Source organism: Ochotona princeps, chromosome 4, assembly GCF_030435755.1.
Source record: "Ochotona princeps isolate mOchPri1 chromosome 4, mOchPri1.hap1, whole genome shotgun sequence".
In the NCBI taxonomy this organism is placed as follows: Eukaryota; Metazoa; Chordata; class Mammalia; order Lagomorpha; family Ochotonidae; genus Ochotona; species Ochotona princeps.
In genome coordinates this window covers 1,128,766-1,143,633 of record NC_080835.1, presented here as the reverse complement: position 1 = coordinate 1,143,633, position 14,868 = coordinate 1,128,766, and the positions used below count along the sequence as shown (strand labels likewise).

At 62.0% G+C, this 14,868-nt stretch overlaps 1 protein-coding gene across 1 annotated transcript in view; it reads left to right on the top strand.

Moving 5' to 3' along the window:
* Positions 1–14,868, top strand: part of MRPL23 (mitochondrial ribosomal protein L23) — a 262,071-nt gene that overhangs the window by 118,783 nt on the left and 128,420 nt on the right. The window lies entirely within an intron of this gene.

The window sequence follows — 14,868 nt, the reverse complement described above, 5'->3', positions numbered from 1 at the left end:
GGCAGTGGGGCCAGCCTTACGTTCATGCCTCTGTCCTTTACAGCTGCAGCAAGGGCCCAGGGGGTTCCCTGTGCTTGACAGTGTTGGGAGGCAGGCACGAGAGGGCACCTGGACATGGCCCACATACCAGTGCCCTCTAGGCCGGAGCACCAGGTCCTCGGGCAGGTGCCAACAGGTGGCCACTGCCCAGGAAGGCCCATCCTCACACCCTCCACCTCCCGCCCACCTCTCTTCCTCAGAGCTGGATGGTCAGAGCCAGCCACATCTCCCGGCCCAAGACCACTCCTCTGCGGCCAGCTACCTGCTGGAGGCTCAACTGTTCCCGCAGCTTTGAGGACCCCATGGAGCCACCTCCCAGGCATGGGCTGGTGCCCGCAGGCAGCATGCACTCCCAGGTCCCTGAAGGCTGCACTGAAGGTGTCAGAGGGAGCTGTGTGCCAACAGATGGGGTGGCAACATCCAGTGGGAGCCCCTGGAGCTGGGCAGCCCCAGCTCACACTTGCTCATGGACCTCTGCTCCCCTGACCCGCATGCATAGCCCGTGACCAGGTGGTACCTAGGAGCAGAACCAGACCATGTGCAGCCCGGGCCTGGACAGAGGCTGGAGCAGAGCCAGGCCATGAGCAGCCAGGAGGCCAGCCTGGGCCAGAGGGGGCACCCTCCTTCAGCGGAGCTCACAGGGCACAGTGCTGGCTCACTGGCTCCCAGAGGGACCTGCTCAGGGTGGGTATGTGCCAAGGGGAGCCCTGGCCACATGTCTGGGGTCTGTGCGGCAGGAAGCACCTGGCCAGGGACTCGGCTCTGCAGCATTCCCCCAGTGAGTGGCTGCGGCCACCTCGCCAAGGCCCCTGCGTCCCAGCAGCTGGCCTGGTGCCTGCACCTGTCCCTTTGTTTGCGTAAATCCCGTCCCTAATGGAGTTAATCATAGGCTTTGATGCCTGTGCCAGGGCCCTGAGGAGGCCACAGAACAAACGCACCATTGTCTGCGGCTGCACTGCGGCCGGCCCGTTAATGGTTAAACTGGGGCACAAGGACGGTGGCCCCTGCCCGAGGCCAGGGTGGGGCATGGCCTGGGCACTGTGGCCCCTGCCCTGCCCTGCCCTGGAGCACCCCCGGGGCAGACGAACCACGGCTTCCCCCCATCCCCAGCAGCCCTGGAGCCTGGGGGCAGAGCCAGGGACCTGGCAGCAGAGCTGGCACGGGGGACACCTGCAGAGGATAAACACAGATGATTGTAACCCACGAGGCAGAGAGACAGGGCGAGACAGTGAGAGACCAGCTTCCACCTGCTGGCTTCTTCTCCAAGCGTCCAGGCCTGCTGCCACCCCAGGCCTGGCAGGAGGCCACAGTCCTAGCCAGAGCTGGGCATCAGCCCTCGAGGGCCTGCGTTGTTGGGGAGCTAGGGAGATACCCCAGCCTGGGATGTGTGGGATTTTGTTTCAGCTCCGTTCTGCAAGTGGTACACACAGCCTGGGAGCTTTTCTGTCTCCAAGTTTTGTGTATTTATTTGAAAGGCAGATCCAGGGAGATTGACAGACACACAGACCTGGGTCCAGGCCCTGGACCTTGCGTGATGAGCAGCTTTTGTTCCTGAACTTGCAGATTCACAGAAAACTGAGCCAGGGCGCCGTAGTGCAGCGGGGAAAGCCACAGCCTGTGGTGCCAGCATCCCGTGCGGCACCTGCTCCAGTCCTGGCGGCTCCACTTTTGATCCAGCTTCCTGCTAATCCGAGCCCCTGAACCCACATGGGAGGCCCGGGAGAGTTTGGGATCAGCTCAGTTTCAAAGTTGCAGAATTTGGGAAATGAAGCAGAAGATGGAAGACCTCCCCACTCCTTCTTCTCTTTGTAACTTTGCTTTTTGTAATAAATACAAACAGAGAGAGAGAGAGAGAGAGAAGACTGTGTAGATAATGTGGGGCCTGGCTCAGCCTTGGGGAGGGGTCTGGCTCTGGCACCGGCTCCAGGGTGGACGGCAGTCGCTCAGAACAGGACAGACCTGTGAGTTTCACTGTGTGTTTGAAGGTGAGGTATGCATGAGAGACAGTGACCGAGACGACGGAGACAGAGAGAGATCTTCCCTTCTCATGGCTGCAGCAGCTAGGACTATCCTGGGCTGCAGCCAGGAGCCAGGAGCTTCTTCTGAGCCTCCCCGGCACCTGAATCCTCCTCTGCCTTCCCAGGCACAGTAACGGAGCTGAGTCCGAAGCGCAGCAGCCAGGGCTGGGCCTGGTGATCCAGCAGATGCTGCACCAGCCGCTGTGTGAGTCCTGAGTCGTGGGAGGTCCCTGCAGCCAGCCCTACAGGGACAGGAGGGCGCAAGGGTTGCCCAGTCCAGGAAGATGGGGGAGGTATGGAGGCGGCAGCTCCGCACCTGCACCCTTGGCAAGGGCCACTGTGGAAAACTCCAGGTCATGTGGATAACTGTGTGAGACCAAGGCACGCGGGAATGCAGCCACCGGGGAGCGCTGGGGCTGTGGGAGCTCGGGGAGCTCTGGGGCCGTGGGAGCTCGGGGAGCGCTGGGGCCGTGGGAGCTCGGGGAGCTCTGGGGCCGTGGCAGCTCGGGGAGCTCTGGGGCCGTGGCAGCTCGGGGAGCGCTGGGGCCGTGGCAGCTCAGGGAGCTCTGGGGCCGTGGCAGTTCGGGGAGCGCTGGGGCCGTGGCAGCTCTGGCCCGCCGCCTTCTTTTCTTCTGCTGCTTTACAATTAGATTTGTTTATTTGAAAGGCAGAGTTACCGGGAGAGGCAGAGAAATCTTCCATCTCTTGGCTCACTCTTCAAATGGCCACAAAGGCTGGAGCTGGGCCAATCCGAAGCTGCTTCCATGTCTCCCAGGCAGGTGCAGGGGCCCTAATATTGCCCAGGCCATTAAGCTGGGGACTGGATGGGAAGTGGAGCAGCCAGGGCTAGAACTGCCTGTGTGGCGTGGCAGCATGGCAGACGGCAGCGTAACTCATCATGCTGCAGCACCGGCTCTGTGATGCTGCCAGCAGAGAGAGAGAGAGAGAGAGAGAGAAATCTTTCATCCACTGGTTCACTCTCCAAATGTTTGCAACTGCAGGGGCTGAAGTGCAGCCAGGAGCCCAGACCTGTGGGCCTCCGCATCCGGGACAGGGACCTGGGCTCTGAGGCGTCCCCTGCTGCCTCCCAGCGCGCATTTGCAGGGAGCTGGAGCGGAAGCAGAGCCGGGATAGGACAGTGGGTGTGGGCGTCCAACCAGCAGCTTAACTAGGTGTGTATGTGTATACACACACGTGTATGTGGGCATGTGTTCATGCGTATCTAAGTGTGTGTGTGTGCGCACACCCAGGGATCACAGAGCACCGACAGCCTCAGTGGCTTTCAGCACCTGACTGCTCACGTCTCCATGGGCTCCCACACCAGCTCAGCTCCCTCCCATCCTGATGACTCCCCGGAGGCTGCAGGTGACCCACCAACCCTGTGCACTGGGACAAGCACTGTGGCACAGTGGGTTAAGCCACCACCTGTGTCGGAGTGCTGGTTTGAGTCCCAGCTACTTTGTTTCTGATCCAGCACCCTGCTAATGTGCCTGGGAAAGCAGTAGAGGATGGCCCAAGTGCTTGGGACCCTGCACCCGCATGGGTGACCTGGAAGAGGCGTCCGGCTTGGTCCTGGCCCCCTTTGTGACCGGCTGATGGATGGACGAGCTCTCTCTACCTTTCAAGTAAATACATACATAAATAAGCCTTCCAAAGTCAAGGGTGAGGGCAAGTTGGCTCTAATTCCTATGGCCTGCGCCCTGCTGCCCTGACCACAGCCCAACCAGCACCTGCTCCTTTAGCCACCGGCTGTGGCCACGGCTGTCACCAAGAAACCTGGTCACTGCCAAGTTTCTTGTAGCCCACGGTGACCTCTGGCCTTTTGTCTCCACACCCAGCCACTGTCCCCTGCTGTCCCTGCCCTATCCCAGGGACCCCCTTCCTCTCGCTATCACAGCCCCTCTCCTCTGCTTGGGGTTTCCTGGCCACGTCCGTGTCACCCTCCTGCCTTTGCCACTGTCCCCACCTGGGCCTAATGGCCATCCCATCTCCTTGGACCCCCTAGCAATCCCTGCCTACTCCTCACAGGACACAGAGTGGCAGTGCCTGGGGCCCAGGGGCCTCCTGGAGTCAGTGCCTCCCCTGCCTGCCAGTTACTCAAGCCCCCGGAGTTCGACCAGGCAAACCCCAAGCCCAATGTGAGGAAGTACAGCTGGCTGCCCGGTTGTGCCTTCCCCCTCCTGCTCCACCTCTGCAGCAGCCCCAGTCCCCCTCCTCATCTGCTGGCCTGGGAGCCACTTTGGAAAGCTGTTGGGCCCGTGTGTACCTGCCTTGCACCCCCAGCTCTACCCCTGGCAGCCCCAGGGCCTTTGCCCAGTCTGCTGGCTCCTGTCCCTCCCCTTCCCCAGTACCTCCCTCTCTGGAACCTTCCGCAGCCTCCAGAGCCTGTCTTTCTAAGCTCCAGAACTCTCCCCACCATCCTCCACCAGGAACCCCTCTGGGGACTGGGGAGGACAAAGCAAAGGAAGGGTGCATCCCTGGAGCACAGCTGCCTGCTGCTGTCCTCCTGGGGGACCATGCTCAAACACAGACATGCCTGTGCCCCCCATGCACACACAGACCTGGAGGTCACGCAGAGCCACACACACAGCCATGCACAGACACACACACCAACACCCACAGGAAATAGAATGCGAATTTCTTGATGGCGCAGAAGGTATAAGATCCCTTCCAGGAACGTTTTCACGGCCTGTGTGTGGCCTCGCTGGGGCTGCCATCTACATGGGGCACATCAACACACACATAAAACTACATGGGCATATGCGTGCACAAAGATGCACGTGCCAGGCGGCCACAGTGGCACCGCGACCCGGCCACTCCCGCTGGCAGCGCCACCCCTGCAGATGCCCAAGCGCATGTCGTCGGCCTCATCCACCCAGACAGACCTGCCTCTGGCAGTGAGTGTGCCCAGACTCCTGCCTGCCCACACAAGTGCAGCACCCACCTGCCATGCACCTGCCTGGGGTGTGACTGCCAGCCTGGCCCATGTTGGGGGGAGCATCCAGCTCCGAGACCTAGGCTCTGCCGGGCACTCTGGGAGAACACAGACAGACCCTAGCACGGCCCTGGGGCCTGCACGCTCACCCTGTGGACCCGACTGGACATTGGCACAGTCCCTCGGGCAGGGTTGTGAGAGCCCTCGGAGCTGGCTGCCCAGGGGGAAATGCTAGGACCTCCAAGTCAGGCCCCGCCCTGTGCCCTACCCCTGAGCGGCGGCTCAGCACAGCCCACCCAGCAGCAGGGGTCTGACCAGGCTGCCACCTCCGCCCCTGGTGAGCTGCACTGCTTCCCTTCTCCTGAGCCTGTCCCTGGCCCAGCCCTACAAGTCTCAGAATCCCCATCTGGTCTGGGTAAGCCCACCCTCTCAGATCCTTCTGCCGGATGCTCCAGCCAGAAGGGGCCCCGGGGCAGAGCCCTGGCTGGGCTGAGCTGGGACCACCCGTGCTGGGGCTTGGTCTGCAGCCAGGCACCTTCCGCCAAGGCCACGAAGGCCCTGCGGAGCAGCGTCGCCCCATACTGCGGGCAGCACTGTCCCATGTCCAGAGTGCCTGCTGTCAATCCCAGCTCCCTGCTCACCCCGCAGGCAGCAGGCCTTCGGCCCCTTGGGCCCCTGCCAGCGGCATGGGAAACCTGGCTGGAGCTCCCGGCTCCTGTCTTCGGCTTGGCCCAGCTCTGGCTGCTGCAGGCGTATGGGGAGTGAACTAGATGGGACTCTCTTTCTCTGCCGCTGAAGTGAGGCACAAAAAAAGGAAATTAAATTTTCAAAAGAGACCTCCACTAAGGACTTACAATAAGGCGGGCGGCTGACAAGCAGGCTTGTCTCCTCCCACAAAACTCAGCAGGTTCCACAAGGGGCCCCCAAGAACAAAAGCAATGTACCAGTAAGATGAAAGCTGGAAGCATACCACCCCTTTTTATTCACGTTTTTGTTTGTTAGTTTGTTTGAAAAGCAAAGGGAGACAGTGAGAGAACCAGAGAGAACCTGCCATCCACTGGTTCAGTCCCCAAGTGGCCAGACTGGAGTCAGGAGCCTCATCCAGTCTCCCACGCGGCTGCAGGGTCCCAAGGCTCTGGGCCGTCCTCTGCTGCGTCCCAGGCCACAGGCAGGAGCTGAGGGGAAGAGGAGCGGCCGGGATTTGAACCAGCCAGCTCTGCGGGTGCACGTTTTATCCGCAGCACCTGGGGGAGTGAACCAGCACAAAGAGCCCCCTTGCTCTGTTTCTCTCTGCTCCCTCCCTCCGTCTTCCAACTAACTAAATAAAAAAAAAAAATTAAAGCAAAACCAAACCCCATGGCCCAGAGGAGGGACAAGCTGCTGCCGGCTAGCGAGAGTGGTGGGGACCGGGAGCCAGGGTGGGCAAACACAGAGTGGCAGTGCGGTGTCACGCCAGGGCCACGTGATGCCGGCCGCACGCAGCAAAATATCAAGAGCTGGTTCCAGGGTGCAGGCTCTGTGCCAACTGCATGCCGGCGGATGAGGGCCCTGGGCAACCTGGACCTCCTGGGGGGCCACAGCACGGGCATGCGTGTCTCCACTGCCCCCTACACAGCGTGGGTCTCCCCCAAAACAAGGAGCACCCACACTCCGGCTGAGGACGCGGATTCTGACACCGCCAGACAGAATGCTAAAGCCTCGATACTAAACACGGCGCTGACTACCGTGTCTCGGGGCTGGGGGTGGTTGTGGAGGGGCAGCGTCTGGCACAGAGGTCAGCACACCCCTGGGGTGTCCCCATCAAGGGGCCTGCTCTGCTCCAGCACCCTGGGGAGGCAGCAAGGTGCACCCTCGTGAGAGACCTAGAAGAAGCTCCTGGCTCCCAGCTTCAGCCTGCCCAGCGCCAGCTATGAGTGGTTGAGGCTTTGAACCGAGCCCCACGTCGTGTGGAGGTCACTGTGCGCTCAGAACACCCACTGTCCTCTGGGGCCGCAGCAGTCCAGGCTGAGAGCCAGAGGCTCGGCCGAGTCCTGCCCACGAAGCCTAGGCATGACCTGGGGAGGGAAGAGACGCTGACGCGTGGGACTGGGCTAAGATGAACGCATGCCGTCTACGACAGACGATGGTGGAAAGACGGGCCACAGGGCTGGGGACAGGTGGCCACAGGGCTGCCGGCTCTCCCGGCACACAGCGCCGACGGAGGATGCTCCGGCCTGACCAGGAGACAGCCAAGAACCCGGGTCTGCAGAATCGCAAAGGACGTGGACGGACAGAACTGCTGAGTTGTCAGGGAACTGCCTGCTGCAGCCACCAGGGGACTTGTCTGTGTGCCCATGGCCAAGGTCGGAGTCAGAATGAAAGAGAAAGCAGCCCCATGGAACAGTGTCCAGCACTGGTGAGGACCCTGTGGCTTGCTGCAGCTGGCAGGGTGCCTTTTGGGGATCAAGGGGAGCATGCAGGGGAGCTGGCCCTCACTCCTGGAGGAGCCCCTGCAGCCCCTGGCCACTCAGGCCTAGCCAGCACATTCCGAGAGCCAGCTGCTTTGCGGGTGGGGTTTCTCTGCCGTCCCACTGCCAGTCACCGTCTCCAGGCGCCTGCGAACTGCCACGTGCCCCTGTCCATGCGTCTGTCTGGGCGAGTCTCCGTGCACGTGTGTCTGCATGCGTGTGGGAGCCGGGGCTCCCCCGGGCTGGGGCGAGCAGTGGGGCGGCTGGGCCCGGCGGGGGCAGGGGAAAGTGGGGCAGAGGCAGAGGTGGAATCCACCCCCAGCGGCAGCAGGCGCAGCAGCTGGAACAGGCCGGGCCTGAAGCAGCAAGGTGCTGGGCTGCAGGGGAGGGGCCGGGACCTGGCTGAGCTGCCCAGCACCCACCCTCACACCCAGTGCCCATCGCCTACCCCCAGCTCTGCTCAATGGCAGTGGCGGGGACTGGGGACAGGCCGGAGGGACACACCTGAGTTGGCCCTGACTCCTCCCTGGAAAGCCCTGGACCCCCAGAGCAGGACCCAGGCCTGAGGACTAAGGCAGCATGTGGGTGGGCCTGGCCGGTCACCACCGTGCTGTGAGCCGGCCTCCTTCCTCTGTTTTAGAATGTCTGTGCTTTTTTTTTTTTTTTTTTTTTTTGAAGATTTATTCAGTTTATTACAAAGTCAGATATACAGAGAGGAGGAGAGACAGAGAGGAAGATCTTCCGTCCGATGATTCACTCCCCAAGTGAGCCGCAACGGCCAGTGCGCGCCAATCCGAAGCCGGGAACCAGGAACCTCTTCCGGGTCTCCCACATGGGTGCAGGGTCCCAAAGCTTTGGGCCGTCCTCCACTGCTTTCCCAGGCCACAAGCAAGCAGGGAGCTGGATGGGAAGTGGAGCTGCCGGGATTAGAACCGGTGCCCATATGGGATCCTGGGGCATTCAGGCGAGGACTTCAGCAGCCAGGCCACGCTGCCAGGCCGTTGTCTGTGCTTGTGTTGGCTGGCCTGCCTGGCCCCCGGCCTGAGGGGTACAGGCGAGCAAATGGAGCTGTCTGGACCTCAGAGGCCCCTGCCCCAAGGAGCCCGGCCCGCCGGCAGCGGGGCAGCAGCCTGGTCGCACATGCACCTGCTGGCAGCAGCCCCTGGTGCCCAGCTCCTCGGCCATGACCCCTTGGCTCAGTCCAGGGGGCACAGATGACCCTTAGGCCAGCCTTGCCTGTCTCCTCCCAGGGCACAGACACAGCGCTGAGCAGGAGGTCAGGGCCACCCAGCCTCAAGCACAAGCAGCTCCGATCTTGAAGGCCAAACCCTGGGCCACCCCAAGGTCCTGAGCAGGACCGGGAAAGGAACATCTCAGCTTAGCCGCCTCTGCTGACAAGCAAAGCGAGCCGCATACAAGGTCCACCTGGTCAGGAGAGCGTGGAGGGCCAGGGAAGGGGGCCCTGCTGGGCTCAGGGGCCAACAGGCTTCCAAAGTTTCTCAGCCTGTGACTTGGATGGGGGACCTGACCAAGCACTCTCCGCCTGTCCTTCCAGACAACCCATAGGCCAGGGTTCCCACGGTTTGATCCCCAAGGTCAAGCACCGCTTCCGGCCCCTCTCTGTCCCATGTTCTGGCCACAGAGACCGTAGGGAGGGCTGTGTCTGGACATGGTCAGGGACCGCCCCATCGGTACTCCGGTTGGGCCACGGCTCTCTGGGCACCAGCCTTGTGGCTCACTCCCGCCCAGCTCCATGAATAACCCACGGCCCCCGGGTGCTCGGCAGGGCTCAATGCTGTGCAGGACTGGGAGGCTACGCAGGCCGCGGCAGGAGGAGGACGACTGGAGCGGCAGCCCCCATGGACAGCAGGACAAGCAGCCGCCCCGGGTGGGAGCAAGGTGGGTGTGGATTTGTGCATGCACCAAGGTGGCCCTGGCAATCAGGAACACGCGCCATGCATGGGACTCCTCCCTGCAGGTAGGGATGTGAAGTTGGGATACCTGGGAGTTTCCCAGCTTGGCCGCCCACAGCCTGCTCCCCACCTCCAGCAGACCCCCACTTCTGGTCTATCTTTAACGGCCAGCCTGCCACCTACAGGCCCTCTCTTCCTTAGGGTTGCACGGGGCAGGGAGGGGGTCCAGGTGGCCCATGGGGCATCCAACCCAGCAGCACAGGGTAGATGCTGGATACTTGAGAGGTGCCTGGATGCCCTCTCAGGATGGGTGCTGTCACCCCTAGGGACACTGAAGGGTCCTCACACTGCCATGGGAGCAGGAGCTGGGAGGGACTTTGGAACCACAAAGACACGCACATGCATGCAGGCTCAGGCCATCACACTGCACACATAAGCCCTCTCCCTCCCTGGCGGCCAGGGGCCCTGCACAGCCCTGTCCACCCTTAATTAGTGCCCTCATCTGAGAAGTGGGTCCCAGCTCCAAGCTCTGAGCACTCCCCGGGGGGTGAGACCAGCTGTCCGGTTGGGGCTGGAGAGAGGCAAGGGTGTGCCAGCCAGCCCAGGCTCAGCCCCTGCTCCAGGGCCAGCACACAGAAGACATTCAAATGAGAAACAAATGTGGAAGGCCAGGGCCCAGCCCAGCTCCTGCCCAGCCCGCCGCCCCGGGCGCTCAGGTGGGTACTGACAAGGTTGCCAGAGGGGTTTGCATATGAATCAGCACAGCCTGAACAAACCCCGAAAGTCAGGGAGTGTCAGGTAGAGGGGGAAGCCGGGTGCCCACTAACAGGTGGCAACAGGACTGTAAATCGAGACTGGGCTGGGCTGCAGACACTACATCAAACCCTGGAATCACAGGAAATATGCAGTGTGTGAGGAGCCATGACAGTGTGTGAGGAGCCATGACAGTGTGTGTGAGGAGCCATGACAGTGTGTGTGAGGAGCCATGACAGTGTGTGAGGAGCCATGACAGTGTGTGTGAGGAGCCATGACAGTGTGTGTGAGGAGCCATGACAGTGTGTGAGGAGCCATGACAGTGTGTGTGAGGAGCCATGACAGTGTGTGAGGAGCCATGACAGTGTGTGAGGAGCCATGACAGTGTGTGTGAGGAGCCATGACAGTGTGTGAGGAGCCATGACAGTGTGTGAGGAGCCATGACAGTGTGTGTGAGGAGCCATGACAGTGTGTGAGGAGCCATGACAGTGTGTGTGAGGAGCCATGACAGTGTGTGTGAGGAGCCATGACAGTGTGTGTGAGGAGCCATGACAGTGTGTGTGAGGAGCCATGACAGTGTGTGAGGAGCCATGACAGTGTGTGTGAGGAGCCATGACAGTGTGTGAGGAGCCATGACAGTGTGTGTGAGGAGCCATGACAGTGTGTGTGAGGAGCCATGACAGTGTGTGTGAGGAGCCATGACAGTGTGTGTGAGGAGCCATGACAGTGTGTGAGGAGCCATGACAGTGTGTGTGAGGAGCCATGACAGTGTGTGAGGAGCCATGACAGTGTGTGTGAGGAGCCATGACAGTGTGTGAGGAGCCATGACAGTGTGTGTTGAGGAGCCATGACAGTGTGTGTTGAGGAGCCATGGACATTGAACAGAGCCTATGTACACATATGTGAGGGGCCATGACCAACTGCACATTGCCTGCCCCTCCAGCAGAGCCCCTCACTCCTGTCTCCTGCCCCCTCAGGTTCTTGCAGTCTCTGGTTAATGTCCTTCTACTGCCCCTGCTGAAGCAAAGCTGTCCTAGTGTTTATGTGAGCACCCATGGAGAGCTCCCTGGTCTCCTCCGAGTGTCCCCAGTGGGGCAGGGTAGGGCCCTGAGGTTTAGCAAGACAAGAGAGTGACGAAGAGGTGGGCCCTGTTCCTGCCACCACCACCGTGTGTCCTTGGGGACTGCCAGGGGGTCAGGACTAACAGGTGCCTGGACAGGGCCTGTCCCTCCATGGAACACTGGTCAGGTGGTGGCCCAGAGCGCTGTTGACAATGGCTCTTTGCAGTAGTTGAGGGGAGGGTTTGGGGGTCCCAGGCGCAGCAGGGGGGCTCCATGGGAGGCAAGGTTCAGGCGGAGGGAGGCTGACTGATTAGTCCCATTAATCAAGGCCGTAGCTGGGGAGGCTGGGGGCCTCAGGGGGCAGGAACAGGAGCGCAGTGGGGCTTTGGCAGGTGAGCGGGGTCAGACCTGTACCTGGTGGCAGGCATCTTGGCAGGGGGCATCTGTGTGGGGGGCCCTGTGCTGGCACTGCTTGCCAGGGCCTCCAGCAGGTCACGGAAGCATCTGGGCTGCAGGCACAGCCACAGGCCTCAAGGACCGCTGGAGGGCTAGCCTCAGGAGCCTCCCCGGACGGCTTGCCCTAGCCTTGCCTCTGCCCTGGGTCCGCGGGAGCCCTGCGTGTCCCTGGTCTCGTCCACAGCCTCCTCCCCAGGGACCTGAGCAGGCGGCACACCTGGGTGTCCTGTCGGGGTGCTGCCAGCCCTGCCCAAGCATTTGGCATTTTCATGGGCACAAAGGCTAAGGGGATGGCAATGCCCATGGGTCCAACTGTCTCCCGCCAGTTTTCCCAGAGGAGGTATCCTCCCCCTAGGCGCTCCGCCCACATTGCCACCTGTTGCTGGCTCCACCTGCATGGAGCCAGGTCTGACCCCCATGAAAGTGGAGTGGCCCCTGCCCAGCCCATTCCCAAGACCGAGTCCCACCATCCGAGGGTGCGCTGGGATTGCAGCCAACAGCTCCCTAGCTCCACCCCAGCAGGGGCCAATGCCAGTCCATCCTGGCCCCTAGGACCTCGTGTGCCTAGCAGGCTGGCTCGCCTCGGGCAGCAGCTCCACAGGTGAGCTGGCCAGCACGGGAACCCCACAGCACCCCAGACTCCCTCTCCACATCGCCAGGCAGGGCGCCCAGACATGACAGGCACCCGGCTCAGGCTGCCCCGGCAGTGAAGGAAGCCATGGGCGCAGGACCTGGGCAAGCACTCTCCGGGCTTCTGTGGGCGGCCGTGACGTTGGTGAGCCCTGTGAAGAGGACCGAGGCACACAGCCCCGAGGGAGCACAGATCCCCAGGGCCGCAGAGGTGGGTGATGGGGCCATTATGGCTCCAGAGTGCACCCAGCGTGCCCCCTACTCATCCAGGTGCCCCTGGCCACCTCCCTGCTGCAGGGCCCAAGCACCACGCCCTTCCCCCAGCCCTTGCAGGGGCCCCTGGGGGTGCCACCCTCCACCCTCTAGCCCAGTCCTGGTCACCTTTCACCTGGAATCAGCTTCTGCCCTCAGGGCAGCGGCTGCCCCAGGCAGGGCTGGACACCTGGGCGGGGCTCTCCAGGCTGCAGAGGGCTGGGTTGTCCATGTGGCCTCCTGGGGACCTGCTGGGTCCTTCCAGGAAGGCCCATTTCCCAAGGACTCTGAGCCAAAAACACCCCTGAGCCGAATCCTGCAGCTTCAGGGTCCTGGGCCTGGGCTGAGGGGCCCGAGCTGTGGAGAGGGTGGGCAGGTGGCTGTGCCCCCGGCTGTGCCCCCTGCTGTCCCTGTTTAGACAAGCAGCCAAGGTCGTCACCACAGTTGCTTGGAGCTGGTTCCTGCCCCTCATCTGGCAACCCCCACTCCAGCAGCAGCACTTACAGACACCCCACCCCTAACACCCAGGGACAGGAGTGGGGCAGAGGTTGGCGGTGGGGGATCCCTCACCTTGGGCTCACAAGACCCACTTGGCCAACTCCACACATTACCACTGGGCCCTGGAGTCACTGGCTGTGTGTTGGCAGTGGAAAGAACTGATCCCTGGGCTCCCATGGTGGCACAGTGGGTAAAAATGCTGCTTGCGATGCCAGCATCCTGTAGGGGCCCTGGTTTGAGTGCCAGCTGCTCCATTTCTCATCCAGCCCCTGGGGAAGCAGCACAGATGGCCCAGTACTTGGAGACCCAGGTGAAGCCCCTGGCCTCAGCCCGGCCCAGGGCTGGCTGTGGCAGCACGTGCGGTAGGAACCATCAGATAGATCTTTCCCCTCCCCCATTCCTCTTTCAAAACAGATAAAATCTTTTTAAAGAAAAACACCAGTCCATTTGGGGGTGGTAAGGAGACTGGGACCAGTTTGGAGGCATGAATGGCAGTTGGGGGCTTGCCATGGGTGGGAAGCAGGGCCTGGCAGTAGCCCTTCTGGGGTTGTGCCCTCACCCCTGCCCCAAAGTCTGGACTGCTGGGCCCAGGGCTTCCAAGAGCATCACCCACCCCCACCCCCACCAGTGTGGCAGTTGTAGCATGAGGGTAGGCCGCGTATGCCTGGGACAAGCATGCGGGGAGATGGCAGGCTTTCCTTGGCGCCACAGCACATGGCCTTATAACTCCCCCACCTGCATGTGGAGTTTGGAACTCCCCATAACAAAGCAGCGGGGGCGGGGGGGGGGGTTGGGAAGCCTAGGGCCATTGCCCAGCCTGGGCCACGTGAGCCAAGGGCAGCGGCCATCCCAAGCCTTCGTCCCCAGCAGCCCACACACTGCCCAGGTGGGCCACAGGCCTCTGCCCGGGACTCACAGCTTTCCCTGCGGGGGCAGCTCTGGTTATCCCCCCTGACCCTGAGGCCTACTGTCCCCAGCAGACCCCAGCCCAGGCTGAAACCGCACATGCTGGGGGTGGGACCTCAGGAAGACCTCAGCAGGGTGGGGACACTGAGTCTCTCGGGGTCACATGCTCCAGTCCCCTTCCAGTTCCCAGGGCTCTAACCGCCTTGCCTGAGCACACCTCAAGGAATGAATGGGGTGCCTGTAACAGTGGCAAGCAGTCTGGGGGATCCCCTGCCCCCTCCCACACACATGCCCATGATTACAGGGAGCTCTGGGGACCTGGGGCACTTCAAAGCTGCCGCCAGCCGGGGCCAAAGGTGGAGGCTGCTCTCTGCTGGAGTTCCCGGGCTGCCTGGTCCCCCTGGGGCTGGCCTGCCTGCTCCCACTGACACGTGCAGGCAGTGCTAAAGCTGCTGGCAGGCAGACAGGGGCTGCCCAGACCTTCCCACAGCCTGCGATGGGGGGCTGAGGTCTGTCTCACACACAGCGGACAGCCCAGCCCTGGGCAGATGACCAGCCACTGCCGAAACCACCCGGGGTCCCACCCCCATGCCCGATCTCACACCCCACCCCAACCCCTACAGAATCAGCAGTGGTGCCCAAGGAAGTGCCCGGGGAAGGCCTGCCCTCTGGGGAGTGCAGGACAGCAGGGAGAGCGTGTGGCTGACTGAGTCCAGCTTCCAGACGCGGGACCCAGCGGTGGGGATGGGAGGAGCCAGCGAGGGCACTCACCCCCACCCTCAGCGGCTGCTCCCCAACACGACCACTCTGTGGCCAGGGCGGGAAACTCCAGGTCACGGGAGAGGGAGACGGATCATTTTATTGTGTTCAAACTCTCAAGATTCTCGGTACAAAAATAACTATTTCAGAGTAGCCAGTTCAAGTCACGGCGTTGTTCAAAAACGCACAGTCTTTGGGGTC